At 46.1% G+C, this 14,236-nt stretch overlaps 1 pseudogene; it reads left to right on the forward strand.

The window, feature by feature from the left end:
• LOC144501885 (eosinophil peroxidase-like) overlaps positions 1 to 14,236 on the forward strand; it is a 133,646-nt pseudogene that overhangs the window by 25,886 nt on the left and 93,524 nt on the right.

A 14,236-nucleotide genomic window follows, 5' to 3' on the forward strand; every position in this document is an offset into this window, starting at 1 on the left:
ATACTGGGTGTCCTTGATAGGTATGTCCCTGTCAGGCAGGGAGGAAATGGCCGAGTGAGGGAACCGTGGTTCACGAAAGAGGTGGAATGTCTTGTGAAAAGGAAGAGGGAAGCTTATGTAGGGATGAGTAAACAAGGTTCAGATGGCTCGATTGAGGGTTACAAGTTAGCAAGGAATGAGCTGAAAAAGGAGCTTAAGAGAGCTAGGAGGGGACATGAGAAGTCCTTGGCGGGTCGGATCAAGGAAAACCCCAAGGCTTTTTACTCTTATGTGAGGAATAAAAGAATGACCAGGGTGAGGTTAGGGCCGGTCAAGGACAGTAGTGGGAACTTGTGTATGGAGTCAGTAGAGATAGGCGAGGTGATGAATGAATACTTTTCTTCAGTGTTCACCAAGGAGAGGGGCCATGTTTTTGAGGAAGAGAAGGTGTTACAGGCTAATAGGCTGGAGGAAATAGATGTTCGGAGGGAGGATGTCCTGGCAGTTTTGAATAAACTTAAGGTCGATAAGTCCCCTGGGCCTGATTAAATGTATCCTAGGATTCTTTGGGAGGCAAGGGATGAGATTGCAGAGCCTTTGGCTTTGATTTTTGGGTCCTCGCTGTCCACGGGGATGGTGCCAGAGGACTGGAGAATGGCGAATGTTGTTCCTCTGTTTAAGAAAGGGAATAGAAATGACTCTGGTAATTATAGACCGGTTAGTCTTACTTCGGTGGTTGGTAAATTGATGGAAAAGGTCCTTAGGGATGGGATTTACGACCATTTAGAAAGATACGGATTAATCCGGGATAGTCAGCACGGATTCGTGAAGGGCAAGTCGTGCCTCACAAATTTGATTGAATTTTTTGAGGAGGTAACTAAGTGTGTTGATGAACGTAGGGCAGTTGATGTCATATACATGGATTTTAGTAAGGCGTTTGATAAGGTCCCCCATGGTCGGCTTATGATGAAAGTGAGGAGGTGTGGGATAGAGGGAAAGTTGGCCGATTGGACAGGTAACTGGCTGTCTGATCGAAGACAGAGGGTGGTGGTGGATGGAAAATTTTTGGATTGGAGGCAGGTTGTTAGCGGAGTGCCACAGGGATCAGTGCTTGGTCCTCTGCTCTTTGTGATTTTTATTAATGACTTAGAGGAGGGGGCTGAAGGGTGGATCAGTAAATTTGCTGATGACACCAAGATTGGTGGAGTAGTGGATGAGGTGGAGGGCTGTTGTAGGCTGCAAAGAGACATAGATAGGATGCAAAGCTGGGCTGAAAAATGGCAAATGGAGTTTAACCCTGATAAATGTGAGGTGGTTCATTTTGGTAGGACTAATTTAAATGTGGATTACAGGGTCAAAGGTAGGGTTCTGAAGACTGTGGAGGAACAGAGAGATCTTGGGGTCCATATCCACAGATCTCTAAAGGTTGCCACTCAAATGGATAGAGCTGTTAAGAAGGCCTATAGTGTGTTAGCTTTTATTAACAGGGGGTTGGAGTTTAAGAGCCGTGGGGTTATGCTGCAACTGTACAGGACCTTGGTGAGACCACATTTGGAATATTGTGTGCAGTTCTGGTCACCTCACTATAAGAAGGATGTGGAAGCGCTGGAAAGAGTGCAGAGGAGATTTACCAGGATGCTGCCTGGTTTGGAGGGTAGGTCTTATGTGGAAAGGTTGAGGGAGCTAGGGCTGTTCTCTCTGGCACGGAGGAGGCTGAGGGGAGACTTACTAGAGGTTTATAAAATGATGAAGGGGATAGATAGAGTGAACGTTCAAAGACTATTTCCTCGGGTGGATGGAGCTATTACAAGGGGCATAACTATAGGGTTCGTGGTGGGAGATATAGGAAGGATATCAGAGGTAGGTTATTTACGCAGAGAGTGGTTGGGGTGTGGAATGGACTGCCTGCAGTGATAGTGGAGTCAGACACTTTAGGAACATTTAAGCGGTTATTGGATAGGCACATGGAGCACACCAGGATGATAGGGAGTGGGATAGCTTGATCTTGGTTTCAGATAAAGCTCGGCACAACATCGTGGGCCGAAGGGCCTGTTCTGTGCTATACTGTTCTATGTTCTATTAAAGTTTTCACCTACATCTTTAAGATCAGAATTAAACTGAGGCCCTTTCTGCCCTCATTTGTGGACTTAAAAGATGCCGTTGTACTTTTAGAGGATGAAGTGCAGAGATCTCTTGCTATTCTGGCCAATATTTATCCCTGAGCTAACACTAGAACACATGATTCGGTCAATGTCTAATTGCTGTTAATAAGTCTTTGCTGGTTCCAAATTGGGAAATAGGTTTTGTTATCACAATAAAAACAGAAAATGTTGGAAGTACCTAGCAGGTCAGGCAGCAGTTGTGGGACCAGAAATTGGGTGAATGGACAAGATCAAATGCTCCACCACCAGTGGGTTTATAAGTATTAAATCCAGCCGATGAATTAACCCACCACCTACACTCCTTTGCCTCTGCCCCCAGCACAATTATGCCAATGGCAGTGAGGGTACGTAACCCAGCTACTGGGCCAATGGGCCAATTGAGGCCTGTGATTGTGCTATTAACTTCCGCTTAGGGAGCCTCATTACACAGCTGCCTGGATTTAATCAGCAGCAGGAAATGCTCACACCAAGTGCCCACCCATCAGGTTTACTTCCTTGGGCTGTTGGTGGACAGAGGTGTTCCCTTCTTAATGGGCTCTCTGGCCAACATTGGGGCCCGCCAGCTTGGCACTGACAAGGCACCATGCTTACCCACCATTCCCAGTCCACTAATGCACATCTCCTCTTAGCTTCCTGCAGTAGCAGCAGTGACTACTGCATCCAGTGGAGCCACTGGTACTGGAGGGCTGGAAGTGTCTGATTGGCAGCAATTGACCAAGGTGGGACCTGCTATATCTGAGGATGGAAGTACCCCCTCAACTCAATTATTGGCCAGCTGGCCATTAAATGGCTGTGGGGCAGCTGTCTGATGTGGGGGGTGGGATCTCCCCTGACATTTTTGCCAGGGGTTGGGGTCTTTGATGCCCCATTAAAATCCAGCACAATGTTTCCCATGATCTCTCATGTCTTAGTACATCGGAAAAGGAAGAAAGTTGCTGCTCCTGTACGATATCGTCTCTATCTGAGGCTAAGTCAACCTTTCATATTGATAAGTTCCTGTCTCAGGCACTTTTTAGGAGGATGCATGTAATGAATGATTTCAAGCGTTTGTACACAGTGACTCAGGCTTCTGTGGGTTCAACAATCAGGCGTGGGCAGAATGCATCACTTATCACTGACATAACAATAAAACAATATTTGTTAAGGGACTATGCATGTTCATTGAAAACCGCATTCTTTTGAATACCTATTGGGTCTCCCCAATTGACAGTGGAATGAAATACACAATATTCAAGCACTCAGAGTTTGTTTAGCATCAAACCCACACAAACACTCTACGCTCTGCTGAATGGGAGCATCACCCTGGCAAAAGAATCCCAAATAGGTGTCTACAAGAATGCAGTTCATGCTCTTCCAATTAACACACACTCCTTTGATAAACATTCTTTTCTGTCCCGCCCACCACAGGAATCACGGCAGGCGGGACACGGACCATACAAAGGTCTGTTGACCTGGGGCAGGATTTTCCAGTATTGGGGCGAGCGTGGCTGGAAAATCCCACCCTCAGACTGCTATTACATCAGAATAAGGATGTGTCCCTTAAGACAGCAGGAACTCCAGAACTTGCCGCTCCCCTCGCCAAGCTCTTCCAGTATAGTTACAACACTACCCAACAAAATGGAAAATTGCCCAGATATGTTCTGTACACAAAAAGCAGGACAAATCCAACCCGGCCAATTACCGCGCAGTCAGTCTACTCTCGATCATCAGTAAAGTGATGGAAGGGGTCATCAACAGTGCTATCAAGCAGCACCTGCTCAGCAATAACCTGCTCAGTGACACCCAGTTTGGGTTTTGCCAGGGTCACTCAGTTCCTGACCTCGTGACAACCTTGGTTCAAACATGGACAAAAGAGCTGAATTCCAGAGGTGAGGTGAGAGTGACAGCCCTTGATATCAAGGCCGCATTCAAGTGAGTGTGGCTTCAAGGAACCCTGGCAAAACTGGAATCAATGGGTATCAGGGGGCAAACTCTCCGCTGGTTGGAGTCATACCTGGTATATAGGAAGATGGTTGTGGTTGTGGAGGGACAGTCATCTCAGCTCCAGGACATCTCTGCAGGAGTCCCTCAGGGTAGTGTCCTCGGCCCAACAATCTTCAGCTGCTTCATCAATGAGCTTCCCTCTGTCATAAGGTCAGAAGTGGGGATGTTCACTGATGATTGCACAATGTTCAGAACCATTCGCGACTCCTCGGATACTGAAGCAGTCCATGTTCAAATGCAACAAGATCGGGACAATATCCAGGCTTGAGCTGACAAGTGGCAAATAACATTTGTGCCACACAAATGCCAGGCAATGACCATCACCAACAAGAGACATTCTAACCACCGCCCTTTGACATTCAATGGTGTAACCATCACTACTATCAACATCCTTGGTGTTACCATTGATCAGAAACTCAACTGGACTCACCACATAAACACAGTGGCTACAAGAGCAGATCAGAGGCTAGGAATATTGCAATGAGTAATTCACCTCCTGACTCCCCAAAGCATATCCACCCTCTACAAGGCATAAGTCAGGAGTGTGATGGAATACTCCCCACTTGCCTGGATGGGTGCAGCTCCAACAACACTCAAGAAGCTTGACATCATCCAGGAAAAAGCAGCCCGCTTGATTGGCACCACATCTACAAACATCCACTCCCTCCACCAATGACATTCAGTAGCAGCAGTGTGTACAATCTACAAAATGCGCTGTCGCAATTCACCAAAGATTCTTCGACAGCACCTTTCAAACCCATGACCACTTCCATCGAGAAGAACAAGGGTAGCAGATACATGGGAACAGCACCACCTACAAGTTCCCCTCCAAGTCATTCACTATCCTGACTTGGAAATAGATCGCCGTTCTTTCGCAGTCGCTGGGTCAAAATCCTGGAATTCCCTCCCTAATGACATTGTGGGTCAACCCACAGAACATGGACTGCAGCGATTGAAGAAGGCAGCTCATCACCACCTTCTCAAGGGCAACAAGGGATGGGGCAATAAAAGCTGGCCAGCCAGTGACGCCCATGTTCCATGAATGAATAAAGAGTAAAAAAAATAGGTATGAGATAATTCCTACAGACTATCAGAATTAACGTAAAACTCATGCTTAATCTCCTATTCTCACATGGCAGAACATGGAAGATGTCATTGATTTCTGAGATCCCCTACTCCCCAAGCTGTATTGTGTACTTGGAGCAGCTGGTAAGCTGATTTGGATACCTCTGTAATAATAGTCTTATGGATGTACCCCACAGATGTCCTAACAAGCAATGACATCAACCACCTCTTACAAAATACAGGCTGTTTATCGCTAACCAAGCTTCCAGACTGCCCTGACGAAGGTCACTTTGAACGCTATAGGACCATCAATGGTCAGTGCAATAACAGGTATGAACTGACGAAGCCAATTGTCTGTTAAATGTATTGTATCATGAAGTCAAAGATCACCGCCGAAATCTTACTGTCGTCCACGGTGGCGGGATCTTATGGTCCCGCTGACAGTGCACCCCCACTGCCAGTTTCCTTCAATGGGAAACCCCATTGACAACAGCGGGACTGTAAGATCCCACTGCCAGCGAAGGGCGTGCTGCCGCTCACCACCGCGAAACACGCTGCGGTGAGGGAGTAAAATCCAATTCCACATCTGAAGAATAGGTGATAGGTTAAGTGTGATAGAACTGTGGGAATTGTATGCTGGCCAGAGTACAATTGGGTATCTGGGCACCTAATTGACAGATATTGTTTAATATGCATCACTAGAAAATTATTAATTATGGAGGAAACAACCAGTTGGAAGATGAATTAAGGGAAATAGCGGAAGATGCTAACTGGGGAAGATAGTGGATGAGTCAATGAATTCAATGGAACACTTAGACTGGAGATGAGATGCAGTGACACTAGAAATGGGAACTTGCGTTTATGTAATACCTTTTACATTCATGATAGCTAAAAGCCCTTCACAGCCAATGAAGTGTCTTAGAAGCATCAGTTGTAATATAAACAGACATGGCAATTGTCATACTGCAAAATTCTAGAAACAGTGTTAGGATTCCTCATTATAATGTAACTTCTGAATAGATAGTGTTAAATTTTAATTTTATCAGTTGATCAAACAAACATATATTAGGTTATTTAAAAAGGACTTGTAATAAAGCAAGCTGAAACACTGACTTAAGATGGTTGCCAGAAGTCACCTGATGTCTGGTATTATCAGTGGACCAGTATTCTGGAAGGTTCCAATGTGGAATACATTTGAGACATGTTCACACACCCTTATGGAATTTCATACCTGCTGAAAGCTAGTTCAAAATGAGTTAATGAAATTGTACTGAATCTCACATTTGCATTTCTATAAGTCTACCTCTCAAGGGAAGATAGAGGGCAGAATTTCCCCACAAAAAATGAGTCATTATAGCAAGAAAACTGGAGTAATTCACGTCAGTCCATGAGACGTGCTCTGGACTGCAATAGTCCCACACTCAGTCACATTTTTGGAGAGTGGTGAGTTGTGCTTTGGTACTGGGCGGGGGAGCGGGGAGCCTAAACACACTGCTGAACCCAGCTGCAGAGCACTCAGACACCATTTCACAAGAGTGCCCCCATCTCACAGTGCACTAGGAGACCTTCTCTTCCCTCAAACGGACATTTGGACACTACCCCCCCCACCCCTCATCAGTGAAATGCTTCCCCACCCCCATCCCCTCGATGGGTCTTCCTGCCAGACTCCCGACATGCTCCTCCATCATTACTCCAGTCATGCAACTCCCCCTCATAGCATCCCGCCATCAAAGCCCCATTCAGGCCCCACTCCCTTGGCACTGCCAAGGTGCCTGGCAATGGGCTCTGCCAGGGTGCCTGGTGGGCACAGCTGGGGTGCCTGTTGGCACTCAGTGTGCCAGGTGGGCATTGCCCAGCCATGCCCTCAATCACCCGGGGGCTTTCATGACCTCCGAGACCCCCAGCATGGCCATCACGCCTGGTCTCTGCCAATGGAGACCAGTAGTGATTCATGCCAGTCTTGTGCTGTGCCCAAAGGTCGGAAGGTCCGGGAGCTGGGAGAATCCAGCGTTGAATGGGCTATGCATGTTTAAATGCTACTTTAAATATGCTAATCAGTATTGCGCCCTTTTTGGGTGCGATCCGGTTTGTGCCATTAGAAAGGGATCGGGACGAATACAAACTGGCGCTGGGTGCGTAGCTGATATTTCTAGGGACAAAGGCCGACAGTGACCCCCACCCCCTGCCATGCATTTCCCAGAGGTGGAGGGTGCGAACCATGGGAAACCCCATTGACAGCGGCAGGACCAGAAGGTCTTGCCATTGGCCATTTGTGGACTCCCTCCATTGCAGCTGAACCTGCAGAAAATTCCACCCTTTGTAGATATTATAGAGGCTCAGTGTCAGTAAGAAGGAGCGTGGCACAGGCTCTGTTTATCTTGGGCACAGGCTCTGTTTATCTTGGCCACCTGATCTATTTATATTGAGACATCATGTTCTTTCATAGTTTCTAAATAATGGGTTTGGTGGAAATATTGTGTGTGTTGTGTAGCTTTTGTAATGATAAATGGAAGACAGAAGGTTTGGTTGTTTTATGCCGAGTGAACATGATACAACTTGGATCACACTGGGGCTAACAATGCGGCAATCAATCATTTTCATGACATGAATGTACAAATATTTACCTCCCCTCGAGATCACAAGTTCCAGCCTCAGTGATAGAATTTGGTGTTCAAAATAAAATGTAGATTTTTTTCTCCATGCATTCAGGAAAAGGCCTTTATTTGGAGCATCTCATATCCCATTAAAACAGTGACTTGAACCGGAGTATGAGGATGGATTTAGGCTCCCATGGTGTTCAAAGAAAGGCAGATTATAGTCAGGACATCGCCTTCTGCCAGTAATTATCCGCATGAATAAAATCATTTTATGTTTGATAATGGAAGATTCTGAGTGACAGATTCTTCATCCGGCAACCCAAAGGAACTTGTCAAATCATTTGATTTGATTTGATTTATTATTGTCACTGTATTAATATACAATTTCTTGTGCACTATACAGACAAAACATACCATTCATAAACAAGGAAAGGAGGGAGTGCAGAATGTAGTGTTACAGTTATAACTAGGGTGTAGAGAAAGATCAACTTAATGTGAGATCGGCGCATTCAAAAGTCTGACAGCAGCAGGGAAGAAGCTGTTCTTGAGTCGGTTGGTACGTGACCCCAGGCTTTTGTATCTTTTTCCCAATGGAAGAAGGTGGAAGAGAGAATGTCCGGGGCGCGTCGGGTCCTTAATTATGCTGCTGCTTTGCCGAGGCAGCTGGAAGTGTAGACAGAGTCAATGGATGGGAAGCGGGTTTGGGGTAACTAACAGACTTAAATGTACCAAGGTAGAATTTTCCTGATTATGACCTATTAATCCACTGTAACTCTAATAACTTAAGTAATATCTCCAGAGTATCCATCAAAGTTATAACAGGAAGTCCAGAAAGCCCCAATGAAAAATATATGTGACTACTTTTTTTAATTGTCACAGTATTAAGAATGGTACGTATGCACATGGGTACGCACATGCGCACACACACACATACACACACACACGCACACACACATTAACAGACATACACGCACACACACACACGCACAGACATACATGCACAGACACACACAAACACACACGCACAGACACACACGCACAGACACACACGCACAGACACACACGCACACACACACGCACACACACATGCACACACGCACAGACACACACGCACAGACACACACGCACAGACACACACACGCACACGCACACACACGCACACACACACACGCACACACACACACACACGCACACACGCACAGACACACACGCACAGACACACACGCACACACACACACACACACACACATGCACACACACATGCACACACAATTACTGGACAAAGGTCCCTGTGTTACCTTGCAGGAATGAGGGGAGAATTGATGAGGGGGGCATCAGGGCATCCACCAGCTCACCAAACAATGACTTAATGTCTTCCCCAGTACTCACCACAGAAACCCCATCCTCCTCCAGGACGTTGCCTCCGGCTTCTGACCCTTCCTCCTCACTGAAGAGGGGCGGCACGGTGATTAGCACTGCTGCCTCACAGTGCCAGGAACCTGGGTTCAATTCCCACTTGGGTCACTGTCTGTGCGGAGTCTGCACGTTCTCCCTGTGTCAGCGTGGGTTTCCTCCGGGTGCTCCAGTTTCCTCCCACAGCCCGAAAGACATGCTGGTTAGGTGCATTGGCCAATCGGTTGAAGGTCCTGTGTGGTGAAGAGGTCTTGTTCGAACCTGTGCATGAAGACCACAATGTCTTCATCTTCAACAACCAGTTCTTCATCCAGACACACGGAACAGCCATGGGGACCAAATTCACACCTCAATATGCCAACATCTTCATGCACAGGTTCGAACAAGACCTCTTCACCGCACAGGACCTTCAACCGATGCTATATACTAGATACATTGATGACATTTTCTTCCTTTGGACTCATGGTGAACAATCACTGAAACAACTCTATGATGACATCAACAAGTTCCATCCCACCATCAGACTCACCATGGACTACTCTCTGGAATCGGTTGTATTCTTGGACACACGCATCTCCATCAAGGACGGTCACCTCAGCACTTCACTGTACTGCAAGCCCATGGATAACCTCACGATGCTCCACTTCTCCAGCTTCCACCCTAAACATGTTAAAGAAGCCATCCCCTACGGACAAACCCTTCATATACACAGGATCTGCTCAGATGAGGAGGATCTCAACAGACAACTTCAGACGCTGAAAGATGCCCTCATAAGAACAAGATATGGCGCCCGACTCATCAATCGACAGTTCCGATGCACCACAGTGAAAAACTGCACCGACCTCCTCAGAAGACAAACACGGGACACGGCGGACAGAGTACCCTTCGTCGTCCAGTCCTTCCCCGGAGCGGAGAAGCTACGACATCTTCTCCGGAGCTTCGACATGTCATTGATGAAGATGAACATCTCGCCAAGGCTATCCCCACACCCCCACTTCTTGCCTTCAAACAACCTCAAACAGACCATTGTCCACAGCAAACTATCCAGTCTTCAAGAGAACAGTGACCATGACACCACACAACCCTGCCACAGCAACCTCTGCAAGACATGCCGGATCATCGACACGGATGCCATCATCTCATGTGAGAACACCATCTACCAGGTACACGGTACCTACTCTTGCAACTCGGCCAACGTTGTCTACCTGATACGCTGCAGGAAAGGATGTCCCGAGGCATGGTACATTGGGGAAACCATGCAGGCGCTACGACAATGGATGAATGAACACTGGTCGACAATCGCCAGGCAAGAGTGTTCTCTTCCTGTTGGGGAACACTTCAGCGGTCACGGGCATTCGGCCTCTGATCTTCGGGTAAGCATTCTCCAAGGTGGCTTTCACGACACACGACAACGCAGTCACTGAGCAGAGACTGATAGCCAAGTTCCGCACACATGAGGACGACCTCAACTGGGATCTTGGGTTCATGTCACACTATCTGGAACCCTCACGACTTGCCTGGGCTTGCAAAATCTCACTAACTGTCCCGGCTGGAGACAATACACATCTCTTTAACCTGTGCTTAACCCTCTCTCCACTCACATTGTCTGTACCTTTAAGACTTGATTACCTGTAAAGACTCGCATTCCAACCATTATTTTGTAAATTGAGTTTGTGTCTTTATATGCCCTGTTCGTGAACTGAAATACCACTCACCTGATGAAGGAACAGCGCTCCGAAAGCTTGTGTGGCTTTTGCTACCAAATAAACCTGTTGGACTTTAACCTGGTGTTGTGAGACTTCTTACTCTGTTTAACCACTCCACCATTGGGATCTGTGCCTTCAGCTGTTTAGACCTGAAGCTCTGTAATTCCATCCCTAAATCTCTCTGCCTTTCTATCATGTTAAGATTTGATTTAAAAGCTACCTAGTTGACTAAGCTTTTGGTCAATCGGTTTTTTTTTACTTGATTTATTAGCCACAAGTAGGCTTACATTAACACTGCAATGAAGTTACTGTGAAAATTCCCTCGTCACCACACTCCGTAGCCTGTTCGGGTACATGGAGGGAGAATTTAGCATGGCCAAAGCACCTTACCAGCATGTCTTTGGACTGTGGGAGGAAACCGGAGCATCCGGAGGAAACCCACGCAGACACAGAGATAATGCGCAAACTCCACACAGACAGTGACCCAAGCCATGAATCGAACCCAGCTCCCTGGCACTGTGAGGCAGCAGTGCTAATCACTGTGCCACCATGCCACCCTGTTATATCTGCTTGTGTGGTTTGGTATCTCATTTTATGAATTCCATGCCACTCTGGCCTGTGAGATGCTTTACTATGCTGTAGGTGCTATATAAATGCAAGCTTTTGTTGGATGGAATTACAGAGTATGCAGCTTCTCACCAGGAATTCAAGGTAATTTGTTATTTAAATGTTAGTTATTTCCTCAGTGACAGCTCACCATTGAGTTTCATGTTTGAATAAAAGTGAGCTGACATTTCCCGGTATGAGTCAGGATTTTCAGAAGAAAGGTAAAAAACTGGGAAAAGAAAACACACACTGACCTGAGGTTGCCTAACTGGCACGTAGCAAATGAGCTATTTGGAGCAGATAAGGAAGTGTCTTAACTCAAAAAGAAAAACTGGAAAATGCAAATAGAAAAGATGTGTTATAACCAGAGGCAAATAAGAACACATTGCTGGTTCCATTCCAGTAAATCTCTGAATCCTTTCTACGGCCTTCACATCCTTCCTAAAGTATGATGCCCAAAACTTAACATAAAACTCAAGCTGAGTCATAGAAAGTAATTCCTACAAGTTCAGCAAAACCTTCTCACCTTTTGTGCTGGATACCCCAGTTTATAAGGTGAAGGATCGCCAAGTTTTACAAGGACCCTTGGCTTATCCTACATGTCAAAGATTTGTCTGTCCTTTTCTTAAGTTTTACAATTTACATTGAATGGAATTTAATGTAGGCGATGGGGGATTTTTCCATTTGTTGGAGAACCAGTGGAAACACCAAATCACTTTTCTCCAGGATGCCCAGTGCTATTTAATTCTATAAGGCCAGCCACAAGCCTGCTCGCCCAGGATTTGATCAGATGGAGGTGGAAACATAGTCGGATTTTCACCTTTTATCCTCCAGCCTTCTCCCTCCCCACAGTGATCACTTGGTGGGGGGAGAGGGGGAAGGGTGATTAATTTTCACACATTGGCTCTCCTCATTTTTCCTTTGAAGGATAAATAGTCACCAGTGAGGAAAACCCCCCTGTTCTTCTTCAGCTAGTGCTGTAGGATCAGCTCTGGCAGCCTTGTCTTAACATTGCACCACAAAGGTATCACTTCCATTGACGTAGCACTCCCTCAGTACTGCAGTAGATTGTCTGCCTTGCATCAAGTCAATGCCGTGAGACTGGAACATAGAAACTTAGAAATGGAGAAACATAGGAGCAGGAGGAGGCCATTTGGCCCTTTGAGTCTTCTCCGCCATTCATCACAATCATGGCTGATCATCCAACGCAATAACTTAATCCTGCTTTTTCCCCATAACCTTTGATCCCATTTGCCCCAAGTGCTATATCCAGCCACCTCTTGAAAACATTCAATGTTTTGGCATCAACTACTTCCTGTGGTAATGAATTCCACAGGCTCACCACTCTTTGGGTGAAGAAATGTCTCCTCACCTCCATCCGAAATGGTCTACCCCAAATCCTCAGACTGTGATCCCTGATTCTGGACTCCCCTGCCTTTGGGAATATCCTCCCTGCATCTATGCTGTCTAGTCCTGTTAGAATTTTGTAAGTCTCTATGAGATTCCCCCCTCATTCGTCTGAACTCCAGCGAAGACAATCCTAACCCACAGCCATCAAACCCACAAGAAGAATGCTGACCCCCTGAGCCATGGCTGACTCTTGGTGGCATTGGCAGAAATTCCCTGCTTCAGCCAGAGATGTAAATCATAGAGTGTGCAGTCAAATGGAAGGTATGTAATGAACAGATGACCTGATGGTGACCTGTCCATCATTTATATCTTAAGTCGTATCATTGGAAAAAAAAGGTTTAAAGCAAACAGTGGTAAAAAAAAGTTTCAGTGCTTACATCCTAGGAAAAAAAATGGTTACGAGCAAGAGATTGTGCATGTATGCTTGGCTGAGATCCCAGACATCCATTCGAGGATGAGAACAGCGGCACCCCAGAGAAAATGATGTTTGATTGATAGCTCAGGCTCCCTAATCTCTGCAATCAACTTCACAATGTCTGTTGATGTAAGTTAAGTGGTTTTACAGGTTTATAGTTTTTGAAACTGTGAAAGGCCTGATTATGCTTTTATTAGTTTGCAACTCATAACTAATTTTCAAGCAAAAGAGAAAGTTTTCAATGGATTACATTTTTTCACAACTTTTTTTTACAAATATTACAATACACTATGGTGTTAGATGGTTTTAGACAGTGGATTGGAAATGCCAGAGCTTGGCATTGGGAGGATAAGGTGCTTGAGTGGGTGGGTGGGGAAGCATAAAGTGGTATAGATAGGAGTATAGGGAGTTTGAAGGGTGTAGTGGGTGTGTGGGGTAGGAGCTATAGAGTGCTTGGTTTTTCTTTAAACTGGGGAAATGCCCACAGCTTATTAAGCAGTCTGCCCCTGCAGCCAGCAGACCCCATAGCTGCCTCTGTGCTTCTTTCTGAATCAGCTAACCTAACTGCAGCCTGCAACAAGGCCCTAGCAATGAAGATCCCGCTTTTGTGGACATTTCCTCCTGAAACAGGTGGGCAAAGCCAGGAATTCCTTCCACGCTACCCTCCTCAAGAATGAAACTCCAGGCCAATGGCAGGTTTATCCGCAGCTTGTCATTGGCTGTAGGTGGGAAATTCCCATCCTGCCAAAGTCACTGACAATTTGCATATCACGCCAAACCCACCGCTGGGGAACTTGCGGTGGGAGTTGACTCCGAAATTAGCAGAAGATCCCACCAGTGGGAAGAGATGGGAATCCCATCCTATTTTATTAGTCTAATAATTCAGAAATTCAAGCATGA

Source organism: Mustelus asterias, chromosome 12 (assembly GCF_964213995.1).
Source record: "Mustelus asterias chromosome 12, sMusAst1.hap1.1, whole genome shotgun sequence".
NCBI classification, from domain to species: domain Eukaryota; kingdom Metazoa; phylum Chordata; class Chondrichthyes; order Carcharhiniformes; family Triakidae; genus Mustelus; species Mustelus asterias.